Source organism: Schistocerca americana, chromosome 7, assembly GCF_021461395.2.
Source record: "Schistocerca americana isolate TAMUIC-IGC-003095 chromosome 7, iqSchAmer2.1, whole genome shotgun sequence".
Classification (NCBI taxonomy): domain Eukaryota; kingdom Metazoa; phylum Arthropoda; class Insecta; order Orthoptera; family Acrididae; genus Schistocerca; species Schistocerca americana.
Genome location: NC_060125.1, coordinates 605,437,624 through 605,459,204, shown reverse-complemented (window position 1 = coordinate 605,459,204; position 21,581 = coordinate 605,437,624). Strand labels below are relative to the sequence as shown.

At 45.7% G+C, this 21,581-nt stretch overlaps 1 non-coding gene across 1 annotated transcript; it reads right to left on the bottom strand.

Annotated features, from left to right (window-relative positions):
- Positions 1 to 21,173: 21,173 nt before the first annotated feature.
- On the bottom strand, positions 21,174 to 21,248 carry Trnat-ugu. Its single transcript has one exon. It is a non-coding gene; the product is annotated as a tRNA-Thr (tRNA).
- Between the last annotated feature and the right edge of the window lie 333 nt (positions 21,249 to 21,581).

Sequence of the window (21,581 nt, the reverse complement as noted above, 5' to 3'; positions counted from 1 at the left end):
AGGACTGCTGCCCTTGCTGAAACCGGATACATTTTGAGCCAGACCTGATGTCTCAGTCGTCATAATGGAAAAGTTCTGACTCTCCATTACCGGAACAATTCCGCCGCCAACTATCGAAGGTGAAACAGATGATACTCTTTGCATATTGCAAGAATGGAATCATGACTACAAATAGTGTCCCAGGGGACCTCTGTAACAGACTCGTACTACAAGCTATTTCTGCAGAATGTTCTGCGCCCGAGAATTCGTGCAGCTGGTGTCCTAATTTTGAACGATAATAGTGGACCGCATATTGCTCTGTCGGTGAGAGAAACTGTCGACAAATATGAATGGGAATATTTCCCCACCCACCATACATAGCTGATATCAGCCTACCAGACGTGTATTTATTTCCGAAATAGAAGATATAACTCCGTTGAAAACGTCTAGCTACCACTGGCAAAACTTCCGGTGAGGTGACACACGAGTAATTAGACAGCTACATACTGTAGATGCGCTATTTGGAATACAAAAGTTGCCAAAATGTTGAGGTATTTTGTAAAATAAATCATTTCCTTCAATTCTGTTTAGTGTACAGAACTTTTAAAATGGCCCTCATATTAGGACGCTGCGTGTTTCCGTAAGTTTAATTAACACAACACATACACATGATAGAGATTTCAGTCATCAATAATGTGTTCTCCTTCACTATTCAGAACAGTCTGTTAATTCTGGGATAACTTGTCGATTCTGCGACTGTAGAAATCATGTGGTTTTGAGGCGAAGAACTCGTCGAGGAACGTCTGGCGCGCATTTTCACCCGGAAAGGAAGTGCCTTGAAGATTATTCGATAGCGAACGGAAAAAGTGAAAATCTGAGGGTGCAAGATCAGGCGAGTTAAGGCGGGTGCAGAATGGCTTCCCAACGCAACTAGCGTTTAGAGTTTCTGTCAGTTTAGCAGAAGGCGGGCGGGCGTTATAGCGCAGTAGCACCACTTCACGCAGCCTTCCTGGTCGTTGTTCTCGGATTGCGTCTGCAGGACGTCTCAGTTCTTGACAATAAATATCACCAGTGATGGCTACACTTCGGGGAAACAATTCGTGGTATACCACACCGTCGCTGTTCCACCAGATGCAAAACATTATTTCTTGTGGATGCGCACAGTTCTTTGTAGCGGGAGTTGCTGTTTCGTTTGCGCTCAATCATTCATTCCGTTCCGTTATGTTAGCATAAAGACACCATTTCTCGCCACCCGCAACGATATGGGATAGGAATGATCGCTGTTGTTCAGAAGCCAACTGATGACGAGCAAGCAGAGATATACATATGGCCACCCACATGTGATTTTGGCTTAGAGTATGCTGTTCCCATACATCCGATTTTTTAACATTTCCCGTTTCATGCAGATATGCACTATGGTGGAATGATCACAGTCCATCACATTTGCCAGTTCTCATTGGGGATTAAAGAGTTGAAACAATATCCATGAAACCTTGAAGGCATTCGTGAACGTGGAGAGCCACTAATTTTAAAACGATCGTCCATAAAACGAGAAAACCGTTTTCTTGCTGTGCTCTGTCCAGTGGCATTATTTCCAAATACGCGCAAATATTTCTGGCCTCCTCCACTGTTGACACGCCTCTATTGAACTCAAGTAGAAGACAGTACCGCCATTAGACTGTTGTTTATTTACAGTGTTACATTTGCACTTACACAATCATTATTTCGGCTTCAAAGTGCCATTATGAAGTGTTTTAAGTGTTACACATTGCCTAAGATGGCATACTGTCGTATTATAATACACTATTAGACACACTGTCTAAGAGTCGACGTTTCTGGCAGAAATGTCGTCTCTTGGACAGTGTGTCTAATAGTGTATTTTAATACGACAGTATGCCATCTTAGGCAATGTGTAACACTTAAAACACTTGATAATGGCACTTTGAAGCCGAAATAATGATTGTGTAAGTGCAAATGTAACACTGTAAATAAACAACAGTCTAATGGCGGTACTGACTTTCAAGAAATATATTGTGACTGTGGCCCCGCATTATGAAAAAAAAAAAAAGAAGTAGAAGAATATGTCGGAATTGTTCTGACTTCTCCACTTGGCACTCTATTGTCCAGCGTCCACAGCCCCCCTTACTATCACCAAATGACAAAATGAGAATAAGTAAACTGAAATACCAACAGGGAACGACAAATAAAAAAATGACAGTCCGTAAGTGAACACATACCAACATGCAAAACAAAAACTATACGGACTTATGCACCGAGCTCGTACAATTAGCATTAAAATTGCTACACCAAGAAGAAATGCAGATGATAAACGGGTATTCATTGGACAAATAGACTAGAACTGAGATGTGATTACATTTTCACGCAATTTGGGTGCATAGATCCTGAGAAATCAGTACCCAGAACAACCACCTCTGGCCGTAACAACGGCCTTGATACGCCTGGGCATTGAGTCAAACAGAGCTTGGATGGCGTGTACAGGTACAGCTGCCCAATGCAGCTTCAACACGATACCACAGTTCATCAAGAGTAGTCACTGGCGTATTGTGACGAACCAGTTGCTCGGCCACCATTGACCAGGCGTTTTCAATTGGTGAGAGATCTGGAGAACGTGATGGCCAGGGCAGCAGTCGAACATTTTCTATATCCAGACAGGCCCATACAGGACCTGCAACATGCGGTCATGCATTATCCTGCAGAAATGTAGGGTTTCACAAGTATCGAATGAAGAGTAGAGCCACGGGTCGTAACACATCTGAAATGTAGCGTCCACTGTTCAAAGTGCCGTCAATGCGAACAAGAGGTGACCGAGACGTGTAACCAATGGCACCCCATACCATCACGTCGGGTGATACGCCAGTATGGCAATGACGAATACACGCTTCCAATGTGCGTTCTCCGCGATGTCGGCAAAAACGGATGCCACCATCATGATACTGTAAACAGAACCTGGATTCATCCGAAAGAATGACGTTTTGCCATTCGTGCACCCGGGTTCGTCATCGAGTACGCCATTGCAGGCGCTCCTGTGTGTGATGCAGCGTCAAGTGTAACCGCAGCCATGGTCTCCGAGCTGATAGTCCATGCTGCTGCAAACGTCGTCGAACTGTTCGTGCAGATGGCTGTTGTCTTGCAAACGTCCCCATCTGTTGACTCAGGGATCGAGACGTGGCTGCACGATCCGTGACAGCCATGTGGATAAGATGCCTGTCATCTCGACTGCTAGTGATACGAGGCCGGTGGGATCCAGCACGGCGTTCCGTATTACCCTCCTGAACCCACCGATTCCATATTCTGTTAACAGTCATTGGATCTCGACCAACGCGAGCAGCACTGTCGCGATACGATAAACCGCAATCGCGATAGGCTACAATCCGACCTTTATCAAAGTCGGGAACGTGATGGTACGCATTTGTCCTCCTTACACGAGGCATCGCAACAGCGTTTCACCAGGCAACGCCGGTCAACTGCTTTTTGTATATGAGAAATCGGTTGGGAACTTTCCTGATGTCAGCACGTTGCAGGTGTCGCCACCGGCGCCAACCTTGTGTGAATGCTCTGAAAAGCTAATCATTTGCATATCACAGCATCTTCTTGCTGTCGGTTAAATTTCGCGTCTGTAGCACGTCATATTCGTGGTGTAGCAATTTTAATGGCCAGTAGTGTATTTTGCACCTATTTAAAGATCTCACGATAGAGCAGATTCCACAGTTCAGCCGCGAACCTCAGGATAGGACAGCACACGGTGTTGATTTCCGCTTACTAAACGTCAGTACACCCCAGTGCGCCCCGTTGTCAGCTGCGGTGAGGTAGATTGGATGGCGCGGGGGTGGGAGGGGAGGGGGCCGGGTGTTGCGGCTCTCCCGCCCCGCACGCGTCGCCAGGCACTGTGCGAGCGACTGCCGCACCGCGACGCGGAAGCGAGCGCTGTGTGGGCTGGCCGCCTTGTTTTTGCAGCGCGTGCAGCCGGCATAAATCGCGCGCTTGTAAAGCTGTCGCCGGCCGCGCCGCCGATATTAATTACGGCGCTAGCGCGCCCTGGGGACGCATCCCGGCGCGGCGCGGCCGACGCCCGGCGTCTCCGCGGCCAGGCGCCAGGCGCCCCGCCCACACCGACGCCGGCGCCGCCTGCGCTCACAGGCCGGCCGTGATCACACTCTCGCCACTCGGGAGGCCCCCGTGCGGAACGATGCTTTGTGGAAACATCTGTAAGGACACGGAGAAAAGAAATACGGAATAAATCGCTGCAAGAGACACATTTTAATTTCCGAGCGATAGGGTAATATTTCTTAGTTCCGTACCATCTTTGCGTTCCAGGTTACAAACTTTGGTCACCGTGGCAACCGTGTGCATCCACGACTACCTGGAAGATCCAAAGAAGAGCGGCGCGTTCCGTCACAGGGTTATTTGGTAAGCGTGATAGCGTTACGGAGATGTTTAGCAAACTCAAGTGGTAGCCTCTGCAAGAGAGGTGCTCTGCATCGCGGTGTAGCTTGCTGTCCAGGTTTCGAGAGGATGCGTTTCTGGATGAGGTATCGAATATATTGCTTCCCCCTACTTATCACGAATGTAAAATTAGAGAGATTCGAGCGTGCACGGAGGCTTTCCGGCAGTCGTTCTTCCCGCGAACCATACGCGACTGGAACAGAAAAGGGAGGTAATGACAGTGGCACGTAAAGTGCCCTCCGCCACACACCGTTGGGTGGCTTGCGGAGTATAAACGGAGATGTAGATGTAGAACCGTACGAGAGATACCTTTTGCACAGTGGACCACGGAATGTTCAGCTGTCGTTACAAAGCTCGCCCACTGCTTCAAGATCGCACATTTCGTTCGGGCAATCACAGCAGCGGCAACAGTAACTTCTTCACCAATTTGTGGCGCAATTGGCTGTCGGCGTCTCTCAGGAGCAGTTCCCAAATCGCCAATCAATTCGAATCATAGTCTTCAACCCTGGTGTGGAATGAACATAATGCTGGACCGCGTATTTCTCTGCCAGTAAGAGAAACTGTCGACAAATATGGATGGGAAGCAGCATCTGCCAGTGTAATATGGTAAGAACTATGCCCCTTACATGAAGTCATTAAAGATCACCGAACTCACGTTGAGCGAACAGTAGGGCTGAACAAAAATGACTGACAAGGCACAATGCATCTTGTAGAGGGTATAGTATGGACGTATTGGAATAATTAATGTTGGGTGATGGTTTTAAAGTAATTCACAAGACATGAAAACTTTGTGGAAACGAATCGATTTACTGGACGCTAGTTAACCCCAGGGAAGCACTTAGAGTTGACCGTGGCCGGCTGGGGAATGGTGAAGGGAAGCGACAATAGGCAGCTTAGGGCGGCTCAAGCTCTGAGAAAGCGGTAACATGGCGCAGCCTCCAGCCGCCTTAAGATGAATGACAGTGAGTAGGTGGTTGACTCTGACTCCATACTGGTGTACCAGGAAACAGACGGAGAACTTGTACACCTGTTGATAAATGTCCGTCGTCCCGTTTTCTGTGAAACATGCGAGAAAGCCGCGCCAAGCTACAGTGGAGCAGTCAACAGAGGCCGAAATATGCGTGTTCGTGACTATAGCAACTTCACGCTGAATTCACGGTCCACAGAGTCTGAAGTAAATCAGGTGAAGAGTGACAGAGTGAAATACGCCGGCCTCCGATGGGAATGTAGGACCAAGGAATTTGAAGTACTCTCCTGGGAGTCAGAATTTCGGAAAAATTGGTGTTTTGTGCAGATGCTAACCTTGAATGGGTGGCCTGGGAGGAGCTAAATAGCAGAAGTTGAGAGGAAGGGAAATTTTGTGGGAATTTGTTCACTTCCCAGAGCAGGCATGGGAAGCGACGCATAATTAACACAGCTTGCACTGCAAATGGCGTAAGTGATTTTGCTGGAGGGGAAACCTAGGCAAAGAGCAGACTGGCAGAAGTCTCCATAGAGTTTTTTTTCCATTCCCAGCTTGCCTAGATTGCGGATGTGGCGTTCTTTACTCAGCTTACCTGAGAGAGAGTGAACATCTCTTCAGTTTAGGACTTAGCAAATGGAACGATTGAGCTTGGAGATAGGAAGTTTTCATTCAGCTGTGTACTGAGCAAGACAGCTAGGAGTGAATAGACGAGCACAGCCTTGCAGCACCACGAGGCCGGCCGACGTCCGCACAATGACGACGCCCCGCCATGCTGAATTCGGTGATATTGCGCCCGCTCTGGCTTGAGTTAGGCCACTGATTAATTTGTTGGATCACGTCGGCAAAGTTTCCACGAGGGTTTCATGGGCCGTGTATTGTAGAATTCTTCTCGTACTTTGCATTATGCCTGGGTCAGTCGTTAGGAATTAATTTTGATTTATCGTGCTTTACTCCACGTAAACGCAATTTATTCCCACTGCCTGTTAGGAGAGTCATGTAATGTGATGATTGAAGGTCGTGAGTTAAAATAAATTTGTGCTAATCGACTGCATCTGTTTTCAATCAAGTAGTTGAAATCCCAAGTAAATTTCTTAACTAATTTCATGTTCAACATTTGCATCTGGTGTTCAATAGCTGAATATAACATCAATGTGCACCCCTTTTTAACTAAAAAGGATCAATTCTGAATCAATTAATGTCAACACTGCCACCGAAGTTCAATCAGGAGTCACAGGGCTTTATTACTTTCTTTGCGTTATCCGATTTTGCGGCAGTTTTGCACTCTCTGTTGATCTGTTGGTCAATTAGCTGGGGTGAACACACGCCAAAACCAGATAAATGACGGGTGGGGTGTTACACCCATATTCCATTAATGCGTCGTTGCTTGCAAATAGCGGCTCACCTTGTCCGGACGCATGTTGGCCGTCAGCAACTGCAACGCACACCGCCGCTTGTGTTTCGACCCTACGTCGCCGTACCAGTACCGACGCCTAGCGGCAAGTCATGACACCAACAACGCTAACGACGCAAGTCCTGCAGAACACAGTCTGCACATCATTCCTATGAAGTTGAGTATCCGTGCGGTAAATAGTTTTCCATCTGCACAGTACCAAGTAGTGAAGGTTTAATTGTAACCACCATCTACATTTAAAATCTTGCTCTACTTTGCTGCCCTCTGCATACATCGACAAAGAGACTTGAGATTTGTTGTGGCTGCAATCCCTGAAGTTGTTAAGTAATTTAAAACACAGATTAATTGACATTACCGTTAACACATCAATACGTATAGTAGCCAAAAGGTCTGTGCCTCTAACTTTAACAAGCGACTTTATAAATAAGCAAAAAATGTAAACACCCTCACACACAGAAGTCTAACCAGGATATTCTAGTTTCCGTGATGAAGCGTTTCACTCCAGAATTTATAGGACAACGCAAAGGCCTGAGATACTATTACACTGCTGGCCACCGTAAATGCAACACCCTGAAGGAAGCATCCGAATCAAGTGAAATTTACACCATGGGTTTGCAGCGATGAGATATGCAACTGATTAGAATTTCAGCGCAGACGCACATCACGCGCGCCTGTGGCGCCACCTCATAGCGCCATTTAAGGCTTGGCGATTTCGACGAGTGTACTTTCGGCACGTGTGTTTACCTTGTGGTTGTTTCACAAGACGATCAGTTATGCCTCGTAGACAACAGCGAACATCGTTTGATCAAGTATCCGAGTTCGACAGAGGAAGGATAGTGGCTTACCGAGATTGTGGATTATCATACAGAGAAATCGCTAGTCGTGTTGGACGAAACCAAACAACTGTAATGCGGATATGTGACCGTTGGATGCAGGAGGGTACGACGGACCGACGTGGTCGATCGCATTCACCTCGGTGCACCACTGCACGTGCTGATAGGCAAATTGTGCGCATGGCAGTGACGGATCTCTCAGTGACATCCCGAACTATAGCACAGCACATTGCGTCTGTAACGCATCATCCAGTGTCTGCGCGTACCATTCGACGCCGTTTACAGCAGAGTGGTCTGTCCGCAAGACGTCCATTGCTTCGTCTACCATTGACGCAGAACCACAGACGTCTCCGTCGCCAATGGTGTGATGACAGACGGATGTGGACGGCAGAATGGAATGACGTTGTCTTTACTGACGAGGCACGCTTCTGTCTACAGCACCACGATGGTCGGATTCGAGTGTGGAGACACCGTAGAGAGAGGATGCTGGACAGCAGCATTATGCACCGCCACACTGGTCTTGCACCGGGTATTATGGTATGGGGCGGTATTGGATATTATTCTCGCACGCCTCTAGTACGCATTGCCGGTACTTTAAATAGCCGGCGCTACATATCCGAGGTGCTGGAGCCAGTTGTCCTTCCTTACCTTCAGGGCTCGGCCACAGCCATATTTCAACAGGATAATGCGCGACCACAAGTGGCACGCATTGTCCAAAGGATCTTCGTCAATAACCAGATTGAAGTGCTTCCCTGGCCGGCTCGCTCTCCGGATCTTTCGCCGATAGAAAACATGTAGTCCATGGTTGCTCAACGAGTGACCCAGATTACATCCCCAGCTGCCACACCAGATGATCTTTGGCAACGTGTGGAAGGTGCTTGGGCTGCTGTACCCCAGGAACACATCCAACGTCTCTTTGACTCAATGCTGAGACGTGTGGCAGCGGTGATCTCCAACAATGGCGGCTACTGTGGCTACTGATTCTGGCAGGAACCACATGTCACAGACGTCTGCAAACGTAATCATTTGATACTTGGTCAACATGTTATCTACAAAATAAATTTTGTTGTGCTACCTCTAGTCTTTCTTGGTGTTGCATTTACGGTGGCCAGCAGTGTATTTTGAAAACTTTTCCCAGTACGCTACGGCAAATAAAAGTACTGATTATTGTGCAGTTCCTGGCGGGCGAGAGAAACGTACAAGGATGGCAAACCTGAGCAAAAAGTATAGATGTATTAAATTAATGGTTACTGCCAAAAGATGTAAATTAGGTATTAACGTAATCATCAAGTTACCGCCTGTTAATATCGTAATCAAGACATTGAAGTGACTGCCGATGTCATTGTTAGAAGGTACCGATCACCCTAACGTGATTCAGACGTAGAAGAAAGCCGTAAGGAATGAAAGGAGATGATCGGCAGCTCGACCACAAGGTGGTTCTGTTTAGCGATATGGAACACGGCAGGTAACGAGAGGACACGTGTCGTGCTGGGTCTTTCCACCCTCGGACAGTTCGTCACCAGTCCTTCCTTTACGACCACTGAAAAAAAGATGCAAATATTCACAAAAAGTTGTGGTTATTACTACGCAGCATGATCAGATCTAATACTGCAAATGAATTCAACTTGCGTATCTTATACTTTATATAAGTTAGGGTACAAAGAAACGTATGTGCTTACTCCACAACATCATCATCATCATCATCAGTGTTCTGCCTAAAGGCAGGTTTTCAGATGGTAGTTCTCCAGTCTGTCCGGTCTTCTGCCATCCTCTTCAGGTCTGCATAATTTCCTCTTCCCTTTATGTCGTCTATCACCTTGCAACTCCATAACAGCAAGACCAAAAAATATAAAAAAGGAAAAGGCGCCTCGGAATGGCGATAATAACAGAAGTACAATTTTGTTTGTTTTACAGCAGAAGATATACAGAATTTTTTCGCTTTGTTTTCTTTACCAAACGTTTTATTATGGTTTTCATTGCAAAACGTATTTTACAAAGGAAAAACAAAAACTGAAAGTCACCAGACATCACAGAACTAATATGTTTCTGGTTGTGTATTTTCATCTCACACTTTCGACGGTTACGAAGTTACATGACGATAATGCATACAGGTATTTCATGGGTATCATATACTATATATGACGGTAGTATCTGTTCCCGAAAGAACAGTTACCGCGGATGACCATGCAGCTTTGCTAGAAATGAAATGATAATTAAATGAACACCCTAGCTGCAAACAGGCGTTGATGTACTTCATTGGGGACACGTTGAAAATGTGTGCCCCGACCGGGACTCGAACGCGGGATCTCCTGCTTACATGGCAGACGCTCTATCCATCTGAGCCACCGCGGGCACAGAGGATAGTGCGTCTGCAGGGACTTATCCCTTGCACGCTCCCCGTGAGACCCACATTCCCTACATGTCCACACCACTACATTCGTAGTGCGCCTAATAGATGTTTGCCCATCATACTCATTACTCGTGCAGATTAATCTACCAAGTCCCGTACGAGTTTGGGCATAGCGTGTGCGTTCGCACAAGAAGGTCAATGGCTGGGAAGCCATATTTTTAACTATATATGACGGTAGTATCTGTTCCCGAAAGAACAGTTACCGTGGATGATCATGCAGCTTTGTTAGAAATGAAATGATAATTAAATGAACACCCTAGCAGCAAACAGGCTTTGATGTACTTCATTGGGGACACGCATCATATACACTGAAGTGTCAAACAAACTGGTATGGGCATTTTTATTATTATTATTTTGAGCTTTTCCTCATTACAGAGGCTTATCTCCAACATAATAATTTACTTGGAAATTACAATACAAACAATAAACATTCTTAAACTATACTCTCAAAATATTTCTCCAGGTGTTTCGATCTTGCGTGTCCTCTTCCTCTGCGCCCATTCTCCTCATTGTGTGCTGTACATTTTGGAGCCAGGTGGTCACAGGTCGTCCTCTTCTTCTTCTCCCCTCCGGTTCCCACTCCAGTATCAATTTTGGTATTCTGGCTTCCTCCATTCGTCGTACATGCCCGTACCACTGTAATTCCTTCCTATCCATTACGTCATATATTCTTTCTTTTATTTCCATTCTCCTTATTGCTTCGGTGTTCCTTATCTGTCCTTTCCTGGAGATTCTTGCCGATCTTCTCCAAAAGTCCATCTCTAGAGCTTGTAATTTTTTAATGTGCTTCATGTTAATTGTCCAGGTCTCCGTTCCATACGGAACCACACTCTCTAATATGGATTTGCATATTAATTTTTTAGTTCTGCTCATTACATTCCTGCTCCATAAGATTGAGTTAAGCAACCCAATGACCCTCCGTCCGCTACTAATTCTTTTATTGATTTCTGACTCTGATTTTCCCTCGATTTCTAAAATGGATCCCAAATAACAGAAAGTGTTTATCTCTTTGATTTTCTTTCCTTCAATGTATAGCTCATCTGAATCATTAGTCAAGTATTCTGTTTTTTGGTAATTAATCTTCAAACCCCAAGTTTTGTATGCTACTGCTAGTTGATTGCACATATAGTTAGCATCCTCCCCATCTTGTGCTACGACTACTTGATCATTCGCAAATAATAAATGATGTAGGTAAACTCCATCTCTTATTTCTAATCCCATACTATTACATTTACGAGACCATGTTCTAAGGCTAATATCTATATAGATTTTAAATAATGATGGTGACATGGGACAGCCTTGTAAAAGGCCTTTGCTTGTTCTAAATTTCTGTGAAAGTTTATTATGTTATCTTTATACATCTGTTGTATTATTTTAATCAAGGAAGGGTTTATGTTTGCCATATGTAGTGCTCTCCAAAGTAATTTTCTCGGAACAGTATCATACGCTTTTTCTAGATCTATGAAAATTAATCCTATATTTTTTGATTTTTCCCTATGTTTCTCCAAAATCTGTCGTAATGTGAAAATATGGTCTACACATGATCTCCCAGCCGTGAATCCACATTGTTCTTCTTGGGTTCTAAAATTTTTTTCCAGTTTGTTTTTGATTACTTTCGCAAAAATTCTCATTAATGTGTTTTTAACACAAATTCCTCGATAGTTTGAACAAATTTTGCGATCCCCTGGCATGCTGGTATAGGCATGCGGATTCAAATAAGAAGATTTGTATATAGGCAGAATACGGCTCTGCAGTGGGCAACACCCTTATAAGAAAAAGAGTGTCTGGCGCAGTTCTGAGATCTGTTACTGTTGCTACAATGGCAGCTTATCAAGACTTAAGTGAGTTTTTACATGATATTATAGTCAGCGCACGAGCGATGGGACACAGCATCTCCGAGTTAGCGAAGAAGTGGGGATTTTCCCGTACTACCATTTCACGAGCGTACCGTGCATATCAGGAATCCGGTAAAAAAGTGGCTCAAATGGCTCTGAGCACTATGGGACTTAACATCTGAGGTCATCAGTCCCATAGAACTTAGAACTACTTAAACCTAACTAACCTAAGGACATCAGACACATCCATGCCCGAGGCAGCAGTCGAACCTGCGACAGTAGCGGTCGCGCGGTTCCATACTAAAGTGCCTAGAACCGCTTGGCCACCGCGGCCGGCCGAATCCGGTAAAACATCAAATCGCCGACATCGCTGCGGCCGGAAAAAGATCCTGCAAGAACGGGACCAACGACAATTGAAGAGAATCGTTCAACGTGACAGAAGTGTAACCCTTCCGCAAATTGATGCAGATTTCAATACTGGGCTATCAACAAGTGTCAGCGTGCATACCATTCAACGAAACATCATCGATATGGGCTTTCGGATCCGAAGGCCAACTCGTGTACCCATGATGAGTGCACGACACAAAGCATTACGCCTCGCCCGGGCCCGTCAACACCGACATTGGACTGTTGATGACTGGAAACATGTTGCCTGGTCGGACGAGTCTCGTTTCAAATTGTATTGAGCGGATGGACGTGTACGGGTGTGGATATAACCGCATCAATCCATAGTTCCGCCACACCTTAGCAAGGAGCTTAGACGTCTAATGGTGGACGTGTATTTCATAAAGTACAGCACAGACACACAAAAGTTTCTTTACAAGTATTATTGGAACACAGATTTCCAAGAGCACATACCCAAAAGACACAAGAAAGACATATGAAGACAAACAAGAGCAATAATGCCACAAGTCAGAAATAGTGTGTAACTATTAAACAAGACGAACATCTGTGATATTTATTCAGTGACGTTAAAGGAAAATTTCAAACACCAAAACCTATCACCGTAGACAAAAAACGAAGAATATTAGTGAAATAATACATATTGAAATAAATTTATTTAAATTTCCTGGAATGGGTGTTTCAAGATTATGTAATATGTCATTACTGTTGTCTGCACGAACACTCAGTTCAGTTACTTTTAAAGCATGCTTATCACAAAATACTGATTGAATAAAGCCTTTACTACAGAAGTGCTTTCAGAGAGACAATGAACTGTTAGTGAATTTGTGCAGAGGTAAAGATTTCTGACAATTCGAAATTTAAACTCACTTAGTTGTGCGTGCTGAAGACGTCTTCTGTCGTTCTCAGCAAATGCGCTTGGCGTTAAACATGTAAGCTGTGGCAGAAAGAGGACCCCCTACCACCAAAAGTGGTTTCTGTATTCGAGTGGTTTGCTTCCACGCAGCCTCTGTACAGACTATTCACAGAGTCAAATAGCGTTAGGCAATGTCTATGGGAAAAACACTGTTTTTCAAATTGCCCCAGCCACTTTCAAGTGATTGTGAAAAATGTTTCTATTGAGGTAAGGTATTGGTTCAAATGGCTCTGAGCACTATGGGACTTAACATCTATGGTCATCAGTCCCCTAGAACTTAGAACTACTTAAACCTAACTAACCTAAGGACATCACGCAACACCCAGCCATCACAAGGCAGAGAAAATCCCTGACCCCGTCGGGAATCGAACCCGGGAACCCGTGCGCGGGAAGCGAGAACGCTACCGCACGACCACGAGCTGCGGGCGAGGTAAGGTATTGTATGATGATATGTATGGAAAGCGAAACTTAGTAAGTTCGTTTTGTTACAGTGGTTACCTAACATTTCACGCTACAGAATTTTGGAAGATAGAGTCCGCGACCCAGTGCGTCGGAAATTCAGGACAATCGTTAACAAGTTTCCACCTTCCGGACAATCTGTTTACGAGTGGATACAGATATTTAAGGAAACGGGATAACTTTGTAAAGGCAAATGCAGTGGGTGGTCCTCAGCGTCTCAAGAACGGTTTGAAGCGTTCAGGCAAACACTTCTCACAAGCCCAAACAAGTAGACGTCTCGTGCCAGTCCCGAGCTGAGAATTTCACAACCAGTTCTTTGGAGCGTGCTGAGAAAGCGCCTGAAAATGAGAGCATATCGGATTCATGTTCTCCAAGTCAATGAACAAGGCGAAAAACGTTTCGCATCGATAAGCAGCATTTAACGGAAGAGGGCGGTTTCAGCTGCAGACTGACTTTCAGCTACGGGGCTACGTTCCACCTGAACGGTGCAGTAAACGGGCACCACGTCAGAAAGAATATGGGGAGCGGAGAATTCCAACAACGCTTTCTACCATATACGTGCATCGCCAAGGTTAATTAATGTGTTTTGTGATTTGCCGAGGTAAAATGTTTTATGGACCCTTCATCTTTGCAGCGACGACGATCAAAGGACATTCTTACTTGGCAATGTTTAGCTACGGCTTACGCCGCAGTTGCAGGAGGGCAGTGATAATTTCGTTTTTCAAGAGGATGGTGCTCCATCATACTTCCACAACGACGTTCGAGAGTTCTTGGACACTGAGCAGCCAGACGGTGGATGGGTCGTGCATCTGCCGGCAGTCAGCACTTGCTGGATCCCGCGTTCACGGGATCTGACACACTGTGAATTTTTACCTGTGGGGTATATCAAAGGCACTGTTTTCGCACCCGCACTTCACCATAATATCGGCAACTTACGAGGATGTATCAGGGCAGCTGCGACTGAAATCGATGCGGACGCTTTGGGGGCTGGTGTGGGCCAAATCAGACTGTAGGCTGAAAGTCTGCCCTGTGACTATTAGTTCGCATATTGAACAGTTTCGAACATGACGCTCAAAATTTCTTGAGATGCTGTTCCCATAAAAACAATCATCTCTTAACTTACCTCACTTCAAACATTTTCTACAATCAATGTGTCTAGATCATTTTGGATAACTCTATAGATGACAACAGGGATTAGCAAAAGTATATAAAGTCGAGACGGCCAATGATCTCTTCAGTGCAATAGGTTTAGCCAGGCAATGAAAGCTCTTCAGTGCAGATGCACACCAGGCTCGAACTCTTGCGGGAATCAGCGAAATGCCGCGACTAATGAGAATAGTGGGTGAGGGGCACTACCTTCGTAGTGTGAGGTATAAGTTGAGAATTTGGGTCTGACAGGAGGCGTGCTGGGGTAATCCGTGCAGTTGCGATGACCACTAAGTCTGCATGGCGCAGTCAGCACACCTTCCTAATAAGCAGGCGACCTTGGTCCGAATCCCCGTTCGCACCAAAAGTCTGTCACTCCTTTTGTGTCTTAATTCACAATGATGCATTGAAAGAAGTTTTCCGATACTTCCCTCGAGTACGATGGTTGCGCATCGCGACAGTTTTAACACCGGTATTTCTAGACCCTGTGAACGACGACTGACATCACTTGTAGAAGTCCAGTTTGGCTCTTCTTGGCGGAGACTGTGTTGAGGTACTGTCTAACTAGCTACGAGTGGAGACGTGTGTCTTCTTACGAGTATCCACGTCTAACGGACGGATGTCCACTTGCGAGCTATTTGCGTGACATCAGGTGCTTGCCTAATCTATCCCTTGGACCACCCCCTCTTTGGAGTCTGACCATAAATAGGTTCCGCCTGAGTTGTAGGCAGCCCGGCGCTCCTCCTTGTGCACTGTGTTCAGTATCTTCTGCAGAACAAAGCTACTCCCAACTTGAGCTGTTGCTTGATGGTGATGACAAGCGTACTGTGCCCAGTAGTATTCAAATACATTCTTCGTGATCTAATTATAATCTACATCTACACACCTACTCTGCAAGCCACAGTACGGTGCGTGGCGGTTGGTATCTTCTACGACTACTACTCATTTCATTTCCTTTCCCGTTCCACTCACAGAGCCTGTCTGAATACCTCTGTACGATCACTGAGTACTCTTATCTTTGTGGTCCTTGCGTAAAATATTAGTTGGTGGCAGTAGAATCCTTCTGCTAGTCAACTTCAAGTGCCGCGTCTCTAAATTTTCTCAATAGTGTACCCCGGAAAGAATGTCGCCTTCAACCCAGAGATTACCATTTGAGTTCCTAAAGCATCTCTATGACACGTACGTGTTGAACGAACCTAGTAGTAGCAAACTAAGCAGGCCGCCTGTGAACTGCTTCGATATCTTCCATTAATCTGATCTGGTGGGGATACCAAACAGACGAGCATTACTGAAGAATGGACCGCACTAGTTTTCTATAAGCGCTCTCCTTTACAGATGGATCACACTTCCTTACAACTTTCCCAACACATTGAAACCAACCATTCAGTTCCCTACCACAAACCTTACATGCTCGTTCCATTTCATGTCGTTTTGCACATTAAGCCCAGATATTTAAACGACGTGGCTGTATCAGACAGCACACTACTAATACTGAATTCGAACATTATGTGTTTGTTTTCGCTACTCATCCGCATTAACTTTCATTTTCTTACATTTAGAGCTGGCTGCCTTTCGTCATACCAACCAGAAATTTTGTCTAGGTCATCTTCTGTCCTCCCACAGTCACTCAATTTCGATATCTTCCTGTACACCACAGCATCATCAGCGAACAGCCGCATATTTCCTCTCACCATGTCTATCAGATCATTTATGCATATACAATATAAGAGAGCTGCTATCACACTTCCATGGGGCGCTTCTGTCGATGCCTTTGTCTCTGATGAGCACTCGCTGTTGAGGACAACGTAACGGATTCTATTACTTAAGAAAACTTCAAGCCACTCACATATCTGGGAAATTTCTCCGTATGCTGGCATCTTCGTTAAGAGTCTGCAGTGGGGCACCGTGTCAAACGTTTCTCGGAAACTTAGGAGCATAGAGTCTGGCTGTTGCCCTTCACCCACAGTTCTCAGAATATCACGCGAGAAAAGGGGGAGCTGAGTATCGGACAAGTGATGCTTTCTAAATTCACGCTTATTTAGGTTCAAAAGCTTTTCCGTGTCAAGGGATGTTATATCATCCAACTGAGAATATGTTCAAGGGTTCTGCAGCAAACCAATGTTAAGAATATTGATCTGTAATTTTGCGAGTCGTTTCTTTTCCCCTTCTCATACAAAAGGGTCACCTGCGCTTTTTTCCAGCCGCTTGGCACTTTGCGCTAGGCCAGAGATTCGCGATAAATGCAAGTTAAGTCTTTTTTCAAAGCTGTTTCACAGAGGAAGACTTCACTGTAATTCCTTCTCTAGATTGTCGCACAGATGACAAAAAGGTAGATATCGAAATAGATGACAGAGGGATAGAAAAACAATTAAAATCGCTCAAAAGAGGAAAGGCTGCTGGACCTGATGGGATACCAATTCGATTTTACGCGAAGGAACTTGCCCCCTTTCTTGCAGCGGTGTACCGTAGGATTGGAAAAGGGCACGGGTCATCCCCGTTTTCAAGAAGGGACGTCGAACAGATGTACAGAACTATAGACCTATATCTCTAATGTCGATCAGTTGTAGAATTTTCGAACACGTATTACGTTCGAGTATAATGACTTTTCTGGAGACTATAAATCTACTCTGTAGGAATCAGCATGGGCTTCGAAAAAGACGGTCGTGTGAAACCCAGCTCGCGCTATTCGTCCACGAGACTCAGAGGGCCATAAACACGGGTTCCCAGGTAGATGCCGTGTTTCTTGACTTCCGCAAGGCGTTTGATACAGTTCCGCACAGTCGTTTAATGAACAAAGTAAGAGCGTATGGACTATCAGACCAATTGTGTGATTGGGTTGAAGGGTCCCTAGATAACAGAACGCAGCATGTCGTTCTCAATGGAGAGAAGTCTTCAGAAGTAAGAGTGATTTCAGCTGCGCCGCAGAGGAAGTTCACTGAGGCTTTTTGCGGATGATGCTGTAGTACATCGAGAGGTTGCAATAATGGAAAATTGTACTGAAATCCAGGAGGATCTGCAACAAATTGACGCATGGTGCAGGAATGGCAATTGAATCTCAATGTAGACAAGTGTAATGTGCTGCGAATCCATAGAAAGAAAGATCCTTATTATTTAACTACAATATAGCGGTTCAGCAACTGGAAGCAGTTAATTCCATAAATTATCTGGAAGTAGGCATTAGGAGTGATCTAAAATGCAATGACCACATAAAATTAATCGTCGGTAAAGCAGATGTCAGACTGAGATTCATTGGAAGAGTCCTAAGGAAATGCAGTCCGAAAACAAAGGAAGTAGGTTATAGTACATTTGTTCGCCCACTGCTTGAATACTGCTCACCAGTGTGGAATTCGTACCAGATAGGGTTGATAGAAGAGATAGAGAAGATCCAAAGGAGAGCAGCGCGCTTCGTTACAGGATCATTTAGTAATCGCGAAAGCGTTACGGAGGTGATAGATAAACTCAAGTGGAAGACTCTGCAAGAGAGACGCTCAGTAGCTCGGTACGGGCTTTTGTTGAAGTTTCGAGAACATACCTTCACCGAGGAGTCAAGCAGTATATTGCTCCCTCCTACGTATATCTCGCGAAGAGACTATGAGGATAAAATCAGAGAGATTAGAGCACACACAGAGGCATACCGACAATCTTTCTTTCCACGAACAATACGAGACTGGAATAGAAGGGAGAACCGATAGAGGTACTCAAGGTACCCTCCGCCAAACGCCGTCAGGTGGCTTGCGGAGTATGGATGCAGATGTAGATGTAGATTTAGCACTCGGTAGCGTACTCTTTGAAAAACCGAACTAAGATTCTAGGCCGACCTGCCGATTCTTTCAGTTGCTTCTCTACGCCAGGTATGCTCGTTACTCGCACGTGGTCCATAAGGAAGTCCATTAGATGGTCGAAAGACGGTACTTTCGTACGATCCTCCTGAATGAACGAATTCTTAAACGCGAAATTTGAAACTCCAGCTTTCCTTTTGCTACCTTCCTCTGCGACACCAGACTGGTCAACGAGTGACGGGGTAGAAGCCTTCGACCCACTTAGCGATTTTATGTGGCAGCAGAATTTTCTCCGGTCTCGCCAATATCTTTTGCTGAGGGATGACGGTGGTAGATATTAAATGCTTCATGCATCGATATTTTTATTGGCGTACGAATTTCTATTAACTTTTGTATGCCATCATTTGGTCATTCTAGAACACAACTGTCTTAGCTTCCTCAGCAGCTTCCGAATTTTGTTATTAAACCACGGTTGGTCTTTTCCGTCCTTAATCCATTTCCTAGGCACATGCTTCTACAGAGCACGATTTACAATCCGTTTATACTTTATAATTTCTCAACGTTCATGAAATTGGAACTAAATTATGTCCATTTATTGTCTAAGTGGGATGCTAACAACTGCTTATCTGCTCTTTCAAACAGAAATACTCTCTTTGCCCGCTTGACAGAATTATTAACTTTAGTAACCATCATCCTAAGATGACACCACTATCACCGATTCAAGTCTCTATACTGACGCCGTCGATAACGTCAGGCTTGTTTGTAGCTACAAGATTCAAAATATTTCCGTTGTGTGGGTTGTCTGAGCTATCTAATTCTTTCTGGAAGCAATCTCCCAGGCTGTGATTAGGTCACGTATCCGCAGTATTCTTTCTTTTAGGAGCGCTAGACCCGCAAGCTGTGCAGGACAATTTCAGTGAAATTTGGAAAAATGAGATGAGATAGTGGCGGAAATAAAGCTATAAGGCCGGTTCGTGAGTGCTGCGCGTGTAGATCAGTCGGTAGAGCACCTGCCCGCGAAAGGAAAAGATGCCAGGAAGTTTCAGTCAATACTCATTTCATTTGGGAGACAAGTGTGTTTGTCATTGTCTGCCGTGTGGCGTCATCTGGAAGAATGGGTGCTGCTGACTCCACGAAACCCCAATCATCTCTCAGCAGAGTTGGGAGAAAGAGAGATGGTTTCACTTTTCGTGACAACAGTTTGCGAGTCTACCGCCGCACCGACTACCTTTAGCAGTAGCCCTAGACTGCCAGCATAGCACGGCAGTCCGTCGCGGGGCCACGGGCTCTTCACAAGACGCGCCTTCAAGCGCTGCTACCCTTCCTACGTTTCTGTTGTGCAGAGCAGCCGCCACAGGGCGTGACAGGCGCTTCACCGCCTGCCCAGACGCGCAAGGGGTGTAGAGCGATTGTGCCGGCCTTGGTAAGCTGCTCTGCACAACCAGCTCGTAGGAAGGGTAACAAGGATCCGAGGCACGTGTTGGGTGCGCCTCATACCTCTACAGACATTATACACTAAAGCGCCAAAGTAACTGGTACATGCGTATTCAAATACAGAGATCTGTAAATGGGCAGAATACGGCCCTGCGGTGGGCAGCACCTATATAAGACAACAAATGTCTGGCGTAGTTGTTAGATTAGTTACTGTTACTACAATGGCATGTTATCAAGATTTAAGTGAGTTTTAACGTGGTGTTACAGTCGGCGCACGAGCGATGGGACACAGCATCTCAGAGGTAGCGATGAAGTAGGGATTTTCCCTTACGACCATGTCACGAGTCTATCGTGAATATTATGAATCCGGTAAAACGTCAAATCGCCGACATCGCTGCTGCCGGAAAAAGATCCTGCAAGAACGGCACCAACGATAGCTGAAGAGAATCGTTCAACGCGACAGAAGTGCGACCCTTTTGCAAATTGATGCAGATTTCCATCCGGAGCCATCAACAAGTGTCAGCGTGCAAACCATCAACGAAACATCATCGATATGGGCTTTCGGAGCCGAAGGCCCACTCGTGTACCCATGATGACTGTGCGGCACAAAGCTTTACGCCTCGCATGGATCCGTCAACACCGACATTGGGCTGTTGATTACTGGATACATGTTGCCTGGTCGGACGAATCGCGTTTCAAATTGTATCGAGCGGATGGACGTGTACGGGTATGGAGACAACCTCATGAACCCATGGACCCTGCATGTCAGCAGGGGACTGTTCAAGGTGGCGGAGGTTCTGTAATGGTGTGGGACGTGTGCAGTCGGAGTGATAAGGGACCACTGAGACATCTAGATACGACTCTGACAGGTGACACATATGTAAGCATCCTGTCTGATCACCTGCATTCATGTCCATTGTGCATTCCCACAGACTTGGGGAATTCCAACAGGAAATGCGACACCCTATGCGTCCATAATTGATGCAGAGTGGCTCCAGGAACACTCTTCTGTGTTTAAACACTTCTACTGACCGCCAAATTCCCCAGACATGAACATTATTGAGCATGAAATGATAATTAAATCGACACCCTAGCTGCAAACAGGGGTTGATATACATCATTGGGGACATGTGAAGATGTGTACCCCGGCCGGGACTCGAACCCGGGATCTCCTGCTTACATGGCAGACGCTCTATCCATCTGAGCCACCGAGGGCACAGAGGATAGTGCGCCTGCAGGGACTTATCCCTTGCACGCTCCCCGACAGATCCACATCCCAACATGTCCACACCACTACATTCGTAGTGCGCCTAATAGATGTCACACTCATTACTCGTGGCTGATTAATCTACCAAGTCCCGTAAGGGTTGGGGCATACCGTGTGCGTTCGCACAAGATGGTCAATGGCCAGGTAGCCATATTTTAACTATATATGAAGGTAGAATCGGGGAACATGCAAGGGATAAGTCCCTGCAGGCGCAATATCCTTTGTGCCCTCGGTTGCTCACGCCCTGTAAACAGGAGATCCCGGGTTCGAGTCGTGGTCGCA